This window comes from Emys orbicularis, chromosome 8, assembly GCF_028017835.1.
Source record: "Emys orbicularis isolate rEmyOrb1 chromosome 8, rEmyOrb1.hap1, whole genome shotgun sequence".
In the NCBI taxonomy this organism is placed as follows: domain Eukaryota; kingdom Metazoa; phylum Chordata; order Testudines; family Emydidae; genus Emys; species Emys orbicularis.
The window spans coordinates 104,996,375-105,010,306 of NC_088690.1; the positions used below are offsets into that span (position 1 = coordinate 104,996,375).

Consider the following 13,932-nt stretch of genomic DNA (forward strand, 5'->3'; position numbering starts at 1 on the left):
AAGAACTGAGCTGAGAGCTGGAAATGTTCTAGGCCAGATTTTGCCACCCTTCATTCCATGCAGTAATACCTTACTCCATGAATGCTCTCATTGATTTCAATGGACTACTCACAGAGCAAAGTCCTACTCAATGTGAATCCTTACGGAATCCAGCCCTGTGCCAACATTTTAGCAAAGCAGCAATCCAGTTTTGTTTTCCTGTGTCCTTTTTGCATTGACTTTTCCCCGAGCCAAAAATGGACTTCGGGACTGAAGCTGAAATCAGTTTTGTGACTCAGCGGAATTTGTTTCGGTGGAAGTGGAAGCAGGAGGCTTCCTAATTTTCCTGCTCAATTTCATCCAAAGGCAGTTGCTGTATCCTTGCAATAAATGGCAAGACAGAATGCCAGAATGTGACCATGAAACCAGGCCCTTGTCTGTCTCCTTCTGGTGGACCTGCTGCTTCCTCAGCTCTCAATCATTGCGTGCATAACGACTACCAGTTGCAGCATCCATATTTACCAGAACAATGCGTTAGGGAGACAGGCTTGTTGGAATGGTCCACGGCCCCCTGACTATGAGGATCTATTCACGTCTTCCCCCACTAGGACCGTGCATTGACATATGCACCTCAGTTATTACGTGTCAGAAACTGTGGTGAATGGTGATGGAAAACCAGAGAGCTGTAACCACAGAAAAAATTACTATATTATGTATGAAATGTCGTACCTTTCACACTTCCTAACAACACAGTGCCATGGGAACTGTGCTACTCCCCAGATCTCTGGCCAGAAGGCTCCAGTGGGGAAGAGGGGAAGATATGGGGATCTAAACACACTTTTTGAAATAGGACTGTGCATGCACATCCATGGTGCAATCCACAATGATCATTATTTGTACTGGAGTAGTGCCTAGGAAGCCCAGTCACAGACCAGGCCACCATTGTGCTAGGTGTTGAACAACTGCACTGGGCGGTCGGAGATGCCATAGCTGGGTGAAGTGTAACATCAAGCTCCTGACCACTCCTGGTTATTAAAATCCCATGGGACTTTTACAAGAATTGGCTCATTATTTCCAACTAGAGGAGAATGAGGCGTTAACTTTCCCCCCCGGCCGAATTTGGTATTTTCTTCACTTTCTGACCTGAATGGTTCGTTGGATAGCTTTGCTCTCAGCTGCTCCACAACAAAGCTGGTTGCATTCCCATGGTGGACCGAACGACCCCTGGACGTGCAATTGGTAACCGTTTTGTAGAATGTTTTGGGATCTTGGGATAAGGCCCCATTATGCTCTGACTATCAGTTATTAACAGATGCTGCATTTCCACACTGAGCAGCCATCCATTATCCCGATCTAGGCACGGTTAACTCAACAGGCAGCACAAACACTGGATGAAAATATGTAAAGAAAAAAATATTTACCACATGTATGCAAAACTGGTCTTTGAATCTGTTTTTCTTTTGAGCTTAAGTCATTTTAGCTTTCTTACCAATGCATGTTTCTCAAATGCTGTTCAGCATTTACAGTGAATATATTACAGCTGACAAAAAAAGTGGCAAAAAACCCTTCTGAAGCAATAGAACCCATGCATGCATTCTGCGCTTTCCTCTCTTTCTAAACAAATCTGTTGTTCCTGTTTGCCTACAGTGCCAGCCCATCCCTCCTTTCCCTTAGGCACTTGCATGCTGGAGCCAGGGAAGACTTAGCAGAACCAGCCACGTGGTGGTCAGCTATGAAGCTCCTTGATAGTTTTCTCAGTTGGCCTGTTGCCAATGACAATCATTTTTTCCAGTTAACTCGATGGTCTTTGTGACTTGTGTCCTCTCCATCTGCATTTCATCTTCTCTGAGGATTAACTGCTTAACACCCATTTGCCAGATCTTGTGCCCTCTGGACACAGACTAGCACTGAGAATTTAGAAGTAGCTTAATGCACAGGGAATTGTTCATAGTGAGCACTAATCTGAGACAAGGAACACAGCAGAAGGAGCTTGCTGTCACTCAGCAGTCTGCGAAGCACAAGAGGGCGCTTTTAATCTTTAAAAAATGCAAACAGCTAAAAGAAAGCAAAGCAAGTCAGTTCTGAGTCTCTTAGCAAGGCAGTTCCGCTCTTCCATGCACCTAAGTGTCACCCATTCCTGGAAAGCTAATTGGGAAAAATAAAGACTCTACTGATGACAACAGATTTTTTTTCATATATAGCTGTCATATTCCTCCAGTAAAGAGCAGAGAGTCATCATCTGCTTAAAAGAAAAACTCCAGTATTTTCCTAGGAACATAGTTTTGTTTCAACCTCTATATTTTATCTTACTGCCAGAAGGGATTCAGAAGACGACAGTCACATCCATGAGGACTCGTATGACTCTAATCTGTCCCCTTTCCCTGCCTCTTCAACCCCCTGCTCACAGATGAGACTACTGCCCCCAGAGGGTATGTGTTGGGTCTCATGCTGAAGGCAGGCAGGGCTAGATTGCAAGGTGGTTCTGAGGAGTGATGAGAACTCTGAGTAGTGGACTGAAGAAACTGGGAAGTGGAATGGAGATTGGCACTAGCGTTTCTTATGTGGAAAAGGTACAATTTACTAATCGTCACAAGAAATTCCTGAACAGCAGGAACACACAGGAAGGACTGTAAATTCAATCCAAACAAAACCACTGCTACCCAAAAAGGTTTTTTTTAAAAGCTGAAAAGAAAGCAAAATCAAGTTTAAAATTCAATGCTTTTTGCAGTGATATTAATGCAAAATGTGTCACTTTCTGCCCCAATCTCTCACTTTATCTCCCTTAGTAGGAACATGGCAGCTGTCTTTAATATAAAACTAGAGGCAATGGGCGGCTTTTGCCATTGACATCAGTGGGAGCAGGATCAGTCCCCTAACTTATTCTGAAATATATATAAACATTAACTTACTGTAGCTGCAGTTCAGCTCTGCAACTCTTTCTTAAATCCTGGAAGTCCAGGTGGTGCTGAAATACACACTGTGGCCAAGAGATACATATGCTTAAGCGCTTTGCTGAATCAGGGGGTTTAACTGTAAGCATGTAAGTATTCCATCTCTATTTGCAAAGTACCTAAACACGTACTTAAGCCCCATTGACGCCTATATTGACCCAAAATATGGACTGGTTGACTACAAGCTCTTTGGGGCTCAAGCACTTTTAGTTCTGTGTTTGTGGGTCCTGCTCTGTGATTAGGGCTCTGAGGTGCTACATAGCACAAATAATAATAATATGTACAGTAGCTGATTTTCCAATAGAGGGCCCGATTTTAACACCCTTAGTTATGTTGAGTAGTATCTTACCACTTGAATTGTTCAGTTCAAATCAATCGGTCTACTTATGGAGTAAGGATATCAGAATCTGGCCCACAAGGATTTCTTCGTTAAAAATATTTGTAAAAAAATGCAAAGACTGGTTTGCCCCTTTCATGGTTCACTTAAAGAATTTCTGTTTTTTGAATCAAAAGAAATAGTGTGAGGAACACAGTGCCACAAGGCATAAACTGCTGTACCTCAGCTCTTGTACACGTGGCTATTTCCATACAGTCTAGCTAGCATATTTAATTTTAAACAGCGACCAGAAAGACACCATTTTTATATCAAGTTTCGTCTCAGTGTAATGGCTCAAGTCTTTCCACTTGACAGGAGGCTGATCCTGCATTTTCTAGTATATTCAATATTGACACTGAAGCCAATGGGAATTCAGGGACAGGCTATATATTGCTAATATTGACCCAACTTGAATTGCAGCATATACAGCTCAGAGATTTGACTAGAACTAAGGACAGTCTATGTTAGGTATTCTATGGGCCCCCCCACTATCATATCTGAATGCCTCATGATCTTTATCCTCAACACCCTTGTGACATCAAGGAGAATTTTTTACTCCCATTTTACGGGTAGGGCACCGAGAGAATAAATGACTTGCCCAAGGTCACAAAGAAAGTCTGTCAAAGCAGGGAGTTGAACCCAGCTCTCTCAGGTCCCAGAATAGTGACCCAACCACTGGACAATCCTTTTTCTCTTCTAATCCTGCAAACACTCACTACAGAGCACAGTACTTACCACTGGAAACAGTCCCATTGATGCATAGGTGCTGGAACGAGGGGCGCTGAGGGTGCTGCCGCACCTCCTGGCTTGAAGTGGTTTCCATGATATACAGGGTTTACAGTTTGGTTCAATGGCTCTCAGCACCCCCACTATACAAACTGTTCCAGCCCCCCTCCACTGATGCCAATAGGACCACTCCTGGTTGTAAGCATTATTCATAGACTTTAAAACCAGAAGGGACTATTATGAGAGTCATAATTCCAGCCAGAGAATGTCACCCGGAGACTCCTACATTCAGCCAATACACTGTGGTTGAACTAGAGTGCATCTTTTAGAAATGTTCAGTCATGAGTGTCTGCAGGATCAGGCCTTAAACAGGGACTCTCTGATGTGGGTGTGCAGTCAGTTTATGAGGGGAAAAGAGTATTTTCTCCATTCAGATGAAACCTCTTATTATGGAGACTCCTCTGTGCTGTAGTTTAATTGGGTTTGGGAGGAGTAAGACAAGTTTTCATGGCCTTGCTATTACATTTTCCAGGGAAAACGTACGTTTTACAACTTGCTAATTCTGGCTAAAGGGCTCCATGGAAATTACTTAGGATTTAGATAGTTATGGGTTTACTGCCTAGCCAGGGTTTAATCTCAATCTTGCTATATAACTAAAGTGGCTGTTACGATATGAAACAACATATTAAATGTATACATAGTATATCATTTTCATTACACAGGCCTCGTCTACACAGTACACAAGTATAACTAGGTCCGTTGGAGATACAATTTTATTTTCCTTTAGCTGAAATAGTTACACTTGTACAACCCATAGCGTGGACACAGTTATATCAGTATAAAAGGGTCTTACACCAGTATTGATTATTCCCTTTCTTATAAGGGAATACTGTACACACACACACACAGTATGTACACACACCATCTGCATACAAACAAGTGACAGACTGTCCAGGTGCAGGAACATAAGAACGGCCACACTGGGTCAGACCAAAGGTCCATCTAGCCCAGTATCCTGCCTTCCGACAGTGGCCAATGCCAGGTACCCCAGAGAGAATGAACAGAACAGGTAATCAAGTGATCCATCCTGTCACCCATTCCCAGCTTCTGGCAAACTGAGGCTAGGGACACAATCCCTGCCCAACCTGGCTTATAGCCATTGATGGACCTATCCTCCATGAACTTATCTAGTTCTTTTTTGAACCCTGTTACAGTCTAGGCCTTCATAACATCCTCAGGCAAGGAGTTCCACAGGTTGACTGTGCGTTGTGTGAAAAAATACTTCCTTTTGTTTGTTTTAAACCTGCTGCCTATTAATTTCATTTGGTGACCCCTAGTTCATGTGTTATGAGAAGGAGTAAATAACACTTCCTTATTTACCTTCTCCATACCAGTCATGATTTTATAGACCGCTATCATATCATTAGTCATCTCTTTTCCAAGGTGAAAAGTCCCTGTTTTATTAATCTCTCCTCATATGGAAGCCGTTCCATATTCCTAATAATTTTTGTTGCCCTTTTCTGAACCTTTTCCAATTCCAATACATCTTTTTTGAGATGAGGCGACCACATCTGCACGCAGTATTTAAGATGTGGGCTTACCATGGATTTATATAGAGGCAATATGATATTTTCTGTCTTATTATCTATCCCTTTCTTAATGATTCCCAACATTCTGTTTGCTTTTTTGACTGCTGCTGCACATTGAGTGGATGTTTCAGAGAACTATCCACAATGACTCCAAGATCTCTTTCTTGAATGGTAACAGCTAATTTAGATCCCATCATTTTATATGTATAATTGGGATTATGTTTTCCAATGTGCATTACTTTGCATTTATCAACATTGAATTTCATCTGCCATTTTGTTTCCCAGTCACCCAGTTTTGTGAGATCCTTTTGTAGCGCTTTCCAGTCCACTGAATTGGGCATTGGATTGGAAATCAAGTAATCTGAATTCTATTTCCAGCTGTGCCACTGACCTGCTGTGTGACCATAGGCCAATCACTTCTCTGTCTCGCTTTCCGTTCCCATTGTTTGTCTGTCTTATTTAGTTAGACTGAAAGCCCTGTGGGGCGGGGACTGTCTCCAGTGATGTGTTTGTACGGTGCCTAGCACAATGGGCCCTGATCTCATTTGGAACACGTAGGCACCTTTGTCATACACTGCTTTAGAAAAAGGAGAAAAGCTAGCCAAAATGATCAGAGTTAGTTTTACTGAATGGACTGGAACATTGCACAGCTCACGAGTATCTCTGGAGGATGTTAAACAAAGCCACTAAAGTTTGACATTTTTATATCAGCAGGTCCAGATTTGAATCCAAGTATTTTAAAAGAACTGGCTGTGGAGCTCGCTGGACCGCTATTGTTGATTTTCCAACACTGGAGAAGTTCCAGAAGACAGAAAAGAAAGCTAATATCGTGCCAATTTTTCATATGGGTAAATGGAATGACCTGAATAACTATAGGCATGTCAGCCTGGCATCGATCTCGGGCAAGGCAATGGAGCGGCTGACTGGGGACTCGATTAATAAAGAATTAAAGGAGTGTAATGTAATTAATGCAAATCAACATGGCTTTATGGAAAATAGATCCTGTCAAACTAACTTGATATCGTTTTTTTAATGAGATTACTAGTTAAGTTGATAAAGGTAATAATGTTGACGTAATATACTTAGACTTCTGTAAGGCATTTGAGTTGGTAGCGCACATTTTGATTAAAAAACTAGAATGATATAAAATTAACATGGCACACATTAAATGGATTAAAAACTGGCTACCTCATAGGTGTCAAAATGTAACTGTAAATGGAGAATCACCATGCAGGTGTGTTTCCAATGGGGTCCCCCCAGGGATCAGTTCTTGGCCCTATGTTATTTAACATTTTTATCAATGACCTGGAAGAAAACAAAATCATCACTGATAAAAGTTTGCAGATGACATAAAAATTGGGGGAGTGGTAAATAATGAAGGGGACAGATCACTGATTCAGAGCAATCTAGAACACTTGGTAGACTGAGTAAAAGGAACCAATATGCATTTTAACATGGCTAATGTAAATGCGTACATCTAGGAACAAAGAGTGCAGGCCATGCTTACAGGATGGGAGACACTATCCTGGGAACCCGGGACTCTGAACAAGATTTGGGATCATCGTAGACAATCAGCTGAACAGGAGCTTCCAGTGTCATGCAATGGTCAAAACAGCTGGGAGGCACAAACAGGGGAATCTCGAGTAGGAGTAGAGAGGTTATTTTACCTCTATATTTGGCACTGGTGTGACCGCTATTGGAATCCTGTGTTAATTTCTGATGCCCACAATTCAAGATGGATGATTATAAATTGGAGAGGGTTCAGAGAAGAGCCACGAGAATGATTAACAGATTCGAAAATATGCCTTACAGTGACAAACTCAAGGAGCTCAATATATGTAGCTTAACAAAGAGAAGTTTAAGCAGTGACTTGATTACAGTCTTTAAGTACCTACATGGGGAACAACTATTTAATAATGGACTCTTCAATCTGGCAGAGAAAGGTATAACATGATCCAATGGCTGGAAGTTGAAGCTAGACAAATTCGGAGTGGAATAACAATTAAAATAATTATTATTACATTGGAACAATTTAATAATACAATTATTATTACATTGGAACAATTTACCAAGGGTCACAGTGGATTCTCCATCATCCACAATTTTTATGTCAAGACTGGATGTTTATCTAAAAGATCTGCTCTAGGACAGACATGATCACATAGTGATCTGGCCTTGGAACCTCTGAATCTACGAATCATGGAGAGAAAGAGAGAGCAAAATACATATCATTTGTGGAGGGAAGCAATATCTCCGATTTGTCTTGTTTGTCCTGATTCTGGCATTCTCTCTTTAGTCCCAGCCACACTTCTGGGAATTTTAAGAACTATGATAGTCAGACTCGGCTATCAGTGGCCCTGGTAGTCTATACCGGGGTTTCATAACATTTCAGAAAATAAAAAACTACAGCTACATTGATAGCAAGAAAACTTACTATGGCCATGATCCTACAAAATTTACGCATGTGCTTAACTTTACACACCTCAATGGGACCACTTGCTGCATGTCAAGTCTTTGTAGGATCAGGGCCTATAACTGTACTAGTTAAAAATGTCAGATGTTAACATGGTTCCATCCATTGTATGGACAGGGTTAACACCAGATAAAATATAAGAAGTCAAAGTTTTATAGTATTTGAATGAGGAGTTTTTCTAGGCAAAACTTTTTTGTGGACCTGTTCCACATCTAACGTAATAGACTTTTAGAAACTGGGACTTCACCCTCACCCTCTGGTTTTCAGGCTACGTATGGGAGAAAACAGTAGATTAAAACTCAAATTGTTTTAGTTCCCCAAGCAGAGGGGAGAAGTAACAGTACCCCAAGGAAGTCACTAACCGCCTACCCCAATCATTATAATTATAATCAGACTATTGGATTGAGTTAAAGTGCTTCACAATAATAACAGTGAATCTCAAGAGGATTCAGTGACACGAGGCATAATGAAAACACTTTCCTCCTCACCTCCCAGCAGTTATGAGAACGTTAAGAGACAATAACAGTTGATCACATTGGCAATGGGTAGGATAGTTTAATAATCTGTATAAATAAAACTGTTTCCATAAAAATAGCTACAAAAAGAAAGGCTGTTTTCTGCTGTGTTCTTTGCCAAGAATGTTACAAAGTTTATTCCTTTCCAATTTTGAACCAAATATATAAACGCTAAAGTTAGTCTTCTGGCAATTTACTAACTTTATTATTTTGCCAGATGAAGTCTGCATTTAGAATAGCTCAGAAGCTATAATTAGTGATTACATCGTAGCCTAAAACTACCTAAGAAGTTTTGGGATTTTTTGTTTTTAATTGCAATCTACATAGCTAGGATGAGCACAATAAAATATTTTTAGTTGTTTTAGAGCTAAAATGAAACATTTTACTCCTTCAGCTCTCCTTAGTCTTAGATCTTGATCCAATGAAGACTGTGCATAAAGCTACGCATGTGCTTACGGCGTCACAGTATCTGGGCCTTATTTTATACATAGGCTTGGCAGAATGTGCTTTTTATAATTGCAATAGATAATATCAATGTTTATTTTTAAGCATTCTTTTTCAATTTTTATCCATTTAGATTTTCACAGTTGCAAGAAATTACAGGGGATGAGACAGTTATTTAATGACAATAGATGCTGAGATTCAAAGAGTTAAAGCTTTACAAACCATTAAAACAGAAATCATCAACATCATACATCAAAATATACAAATTAAATACCCTTAAACCAACAAATCATACCTGTTTTTATTACTCATTTGCTAGTCCATTTGTAACAAGCTTTACTGGAAAGTCTAAATCACTGGATATTTACTCTATTAAATTCTTAATTTGCCTATCTGTAAATTTCAGTTATCATCGATGGAAATATTTTGTTGTTGGCTTGTATGTGTGTATGAAATTGACATTTATCAACATTTACTAATAAAAATCGAATCCTCCCAAGCCTATTTATAGTGTCTTTAAAACTGGTTTTCAGGATGCTTTAAAGCAGTGGTTTTCAACCTGTGGTCCATGGAATTTAATATAATATTCAGCCATCGGGTAGAATTTAATATAATATTACACCTCTGCTATACAATTTTACAGTATGGTGCCAAAAGCTTCCTGAAAGAAGATAATTCACTATTAAATTCTATATTTTTTCTTATAACCCTATTACTTTTCTATAGAACTCTAATTGGTTTCATTCCTTTCAAATTCTACAACAGTTATTTTATCTTCTTACAGAAATAACTTTATCAACTCAAGATTAAAATAGCCATATATGTAACAAAACACTCCAGTACATCTGCTGGATTCTACTGAGATCCCAGAAATGTAAGTGTCATGTGCATTTATGACACTGGATGAAGAACCATTTGACTTAGACTTGTTATTTCCTAATATGCCAGAGGTTACATGTAGTTATTTCATTGGATGAGGGATATATAGATGAAAAGGAATTACTTTCAAATTTTTTTAAAAATACACTGTTCTTGGAAATTTAGAAGACGGTAGAAAGAGCATCCCTCTATCTGCTCAGAGGACTACATCCAGTTCTGCCCTACGTTACAGCCATGCAATCCTATTGGCGTGCACAGCCATGCAATCCTATTGGCGTGTACAGTTGTAACTGAGGGTAAAATATGACCCTAAAATGTAAGCTACATCAATTGTCAAAAAGCCATGTGTGGAATAGACAGCAGACATCCCATCCATGCATCACAACAGATAGAGGACTTTTTATCCTCCTTTAAACTCACGCGACAGACACAAAGCCAAAATTTCTTTCTACCACAACAATGCCTGTTATTGAAAATATTAGGGCAGTTTTTGTTTCTTATTTTACTGTCAAAACCTCAGGTAGTGTAAATATCCAGCCCCCCCACAAATGTCCTGCAGTGTACAGAGCTGCACTTAACTTGAAGGCAAGCAGCTGAACTGACCTGGCCAAGCGTTTCCCATCTGTATATCATAAATTCACAAAAGGGCATCCTGACACAGTGATGATCACTAAAGAGACTGCACATGAATTCAGGTTTCCATACGCAGTATGAGACAGCTAGAGGACAGAAAGCAAGCCCGCTAGCTAGCTAATCTCTTTTTTATAAACCACAAATGAGTAACAAAGTTAACCGCAGCAGCATGTGGCACACAGACAACCTTCCAAGCATCTACCTGTTCAGGAGTGACTCAGTCATTAGACCAGTTTGATTAAGCAATTGGATGCGATGGAGGCCAGCATGTGCTACTACTGAATGTGAGACACGAATGCCTGCTTTTATTTAATCTAACCCTTTCCTCTCCAAAGGGCACTGGACTCTTCAGAAAAGAGAGATACTTTTGCCTCCTTCTTAGATAAAGCTACTTATTGTGCTCACAGCTCTGTGGAAGCAGTGGTCTGGGGTTCGGATGAGTTCTGGCAAGTCTCACTGGCAGGTTCAGCTCACTCAGTTTTGCAACTATTTTGACCAGGATCTTAAAGTGAAACTGCATGAGCTACCTGGAGGGCAGGGCCCAGTGGGGTAGGAGGGAAACAGCAGCCACAGTGGGGCAGCTACAGGGCCCTGCCCTCCTGCAGACAGAAAGGCGGGGTGAGGAATAGGTGGAGCTTTGACTCTGTTTCCTTCCAATGCTCTGACCAGCCGAGCTGTTGTAATGGGGGCACCAGGAAGGGGATTGTGACTAGTGTGCTCCCTCAGGGCAGATTGTAAGGTTGCATCCGAGCCCCGTGTAACTGAATTATTTATTTCCTTCCACCATTTCCGGTTTTCAGGAGCCTTGACTAAAACAGCACTCAGCAGTGCCAAAAATATCATTGGGACAAAAAAACAACAACCCCAAACCCAACAAAACAATATTTCCCAAGGGCAGCACTAATTTATAAATGGTTAGTCAGCATCCTGCTGAAGAAGAAAGTCATTCTAAAAGTGCTATTGAATGGTCCAATTAGAGCAAAACCTTCACGCTTAATCTTTAATAAATTAAATTCTTAACTTCTGATAAGCCACTTAAGCATTTCTATAAACTGCTGTTCGGTGGTGTTTGCTGTTCTTCAGAAGGATTTCTACTGGTTGTTCCCTGGCACGTCGCAGTTTGCAAAGAGTTGTCTGTGTTGCTATGACCATTCATTCTGGGGTTGGCATTTTCTCCCAGTCATGACAACTGGGTCCTTTTGAGGGGAGAGGGAGGATGTGTAGGTACCTGAGGCCTTGCCAGCAGTGCTACTCTGGGCAGAAAGTGCAAGGAGCTTGAGAGAACTCACCACCCTGTTGCTGGATTGTTCCTAGAAACCTTTTCCACAGCTATGAAGAGGTTAACTCCCAAGCTGCTACCATCTGCAAAGTGTTACCACGACCTTGGAGCCACTGGCAATCAGGATGGGTTCAGGCAGTAACCTGCCTGCAAACATCCTCTCAAGTCTTTAACCCTGAGTTCACACAGCCCTAGGAAGCTACTCTATACAGTGGTGTGTGGGGCAGTCAAGCAACTCAGGAAAAGCCCATGGTGCTATGTGGGGGAGGGAGCAGGGGTTGATATGGTCAGAGCAGGAGCTGCAGAGGCAGAACAGGTTTTAAAAGGGAGAGTCACTTAATTTTATGTATAATTTTGACAAAAAACCACCAAGTGACTTTGGACACTTGTAAGAATCCTCACGCTGGATGTGGTGTAGTGAATACTCAGTGGTCACCATTAAAAGGCTAAAAAACCCAGGAATTGCTACACTCTGTCAGATACTATATTAGAAAACACTGACCCTTTAAACAGACACAGCCTCCAAATACCACACCCTTGCATTGGCCATCAGCAGGGGGCACTGAACCTGGGAATCTTAAAGCATGTGCCTCTACTTGCCTGAGCTAACAGACTTATGTCTATTAACCAAAGTTGTAGCAGGCTCATCAACCACTATATGCAACCAGCCATCACTAGAGGGGGACAGGGTACCACTCTGAGTGGGTGTAGGTTACATGAACGGTAGTTGTAATTTCCTCTGGAAATAAGCAGTCCGGTTGACTATAAAGTATTACAAAGAATCTTGCAGGTCTCCTACTGTTCCTTTCAGAACGGGTTTTTATACTGAGTTTAAGTTATTAAAACCAACTGGAAAGGCAACTACATACTTTCCTGCTATTGATGTAATGGAATAAAAGGCTTGTCTTAGAAATTCATTTACTATTACATTGCCCAATCTGGGAGGCCGGCGTCCCCGAGGAAATCTCTGATCTTTCCCGGGGCGGCTCAAAAACAAGTCCCGGGGAAAATGAAACGTGGAAAAGCTTTTTTTCCCCCTTAGTCGTTTTTACTTCAGCCGTTCGTCCATCGCACACTGAAAATTTCTGCTGTTTGCATGAGTCCAAAGTGGAATTAAGCCAGAGCACAAGGAGGAGGAAAACAAGAAAGTGCATTTTCCCAACAGCTTCTTTTGAAAAGATGTCTGCCATGGCAAGGAGAAGCCTAAATAGTTTTCTGTCTCTTAGAAGGGGAACATCAAGAAACCCTGACAGAGATTCAAGCAACATAGTGTGAATTGTACATTATTCACAAAAGCAGCTGCAAAACTGAGTTGCTCTGTAACACTAATGGACGTACACTATGATTTCACTGACTGATTATCGCACACAGCATACAGAGCAATCACTTCGCTCACCACCGAAGTGCAGGCACTTGCTCCATTCTGGGGTGGAGCATGGCAGGTGTTTAAAAATGCACAGTAGCTACACAACAGAGTAGAGGGGCAGATGTAAATCCACAATTTGGGATTTGGCCAGAATCAGGTTAATACTCCTACTCTTCAGTAAGTGTCACAAAGTTGTTACAAAAAAAATAGCCAGGACCTTGGTTTAGTCTCTCCTCAGAAAGAAGGCACCCTCTGGCTCAGCAGCATCCCTCAGAACCAGTGCAAATGGGAACAGCACCACATACTGAATTACCAGTACTGCTTCATACCACTCCTGAGTCTTCCCCGAGTGAGCTAACTCCCAGCAGGGCTGTCCCTAGGAGTGCGGGGGGCCTGGGGCGGACGTGACAAATCCGTCACTTCCGGGACCGGACTGTCACTTCTGGGACGATTGCACTGGCCAATCGCACTGACCGCGGGGCCTGGAGCGGTCGCCCTGATTTGCCGTACCCAAGGGACGGCTCTGACTCCCAGGGACTGAGGTAAGCATTGCTTAGCTGTGAGATCACAGTTGGAGGTGCTAGGGTGTCACATGCTGTAACACACCTTTGAAGAGAACAGTTGGTATATTTTTAGATATGGATACATCAAGGCTTATTTTCAGGTATCTGTGCATTTCCTTCAGCAAGTCAACACCCAAACTAGGCCCCTCTACCGCTGAG

General features: G+C 41.5%; 1 protein-coding gene across 1 annotated transcript in view; it reads right to left on the reverse strand.

The window, feature by feature from the left end:
- Positions 1–13,932, reverse strand: part of COL23A1 (collagen type XXIII alpha 1 chain) — a 315,082-nt gene that overhangs the window by 58,453 nt on the left and 242,697 nt on the right. The window lies entirely within an intron of this gene.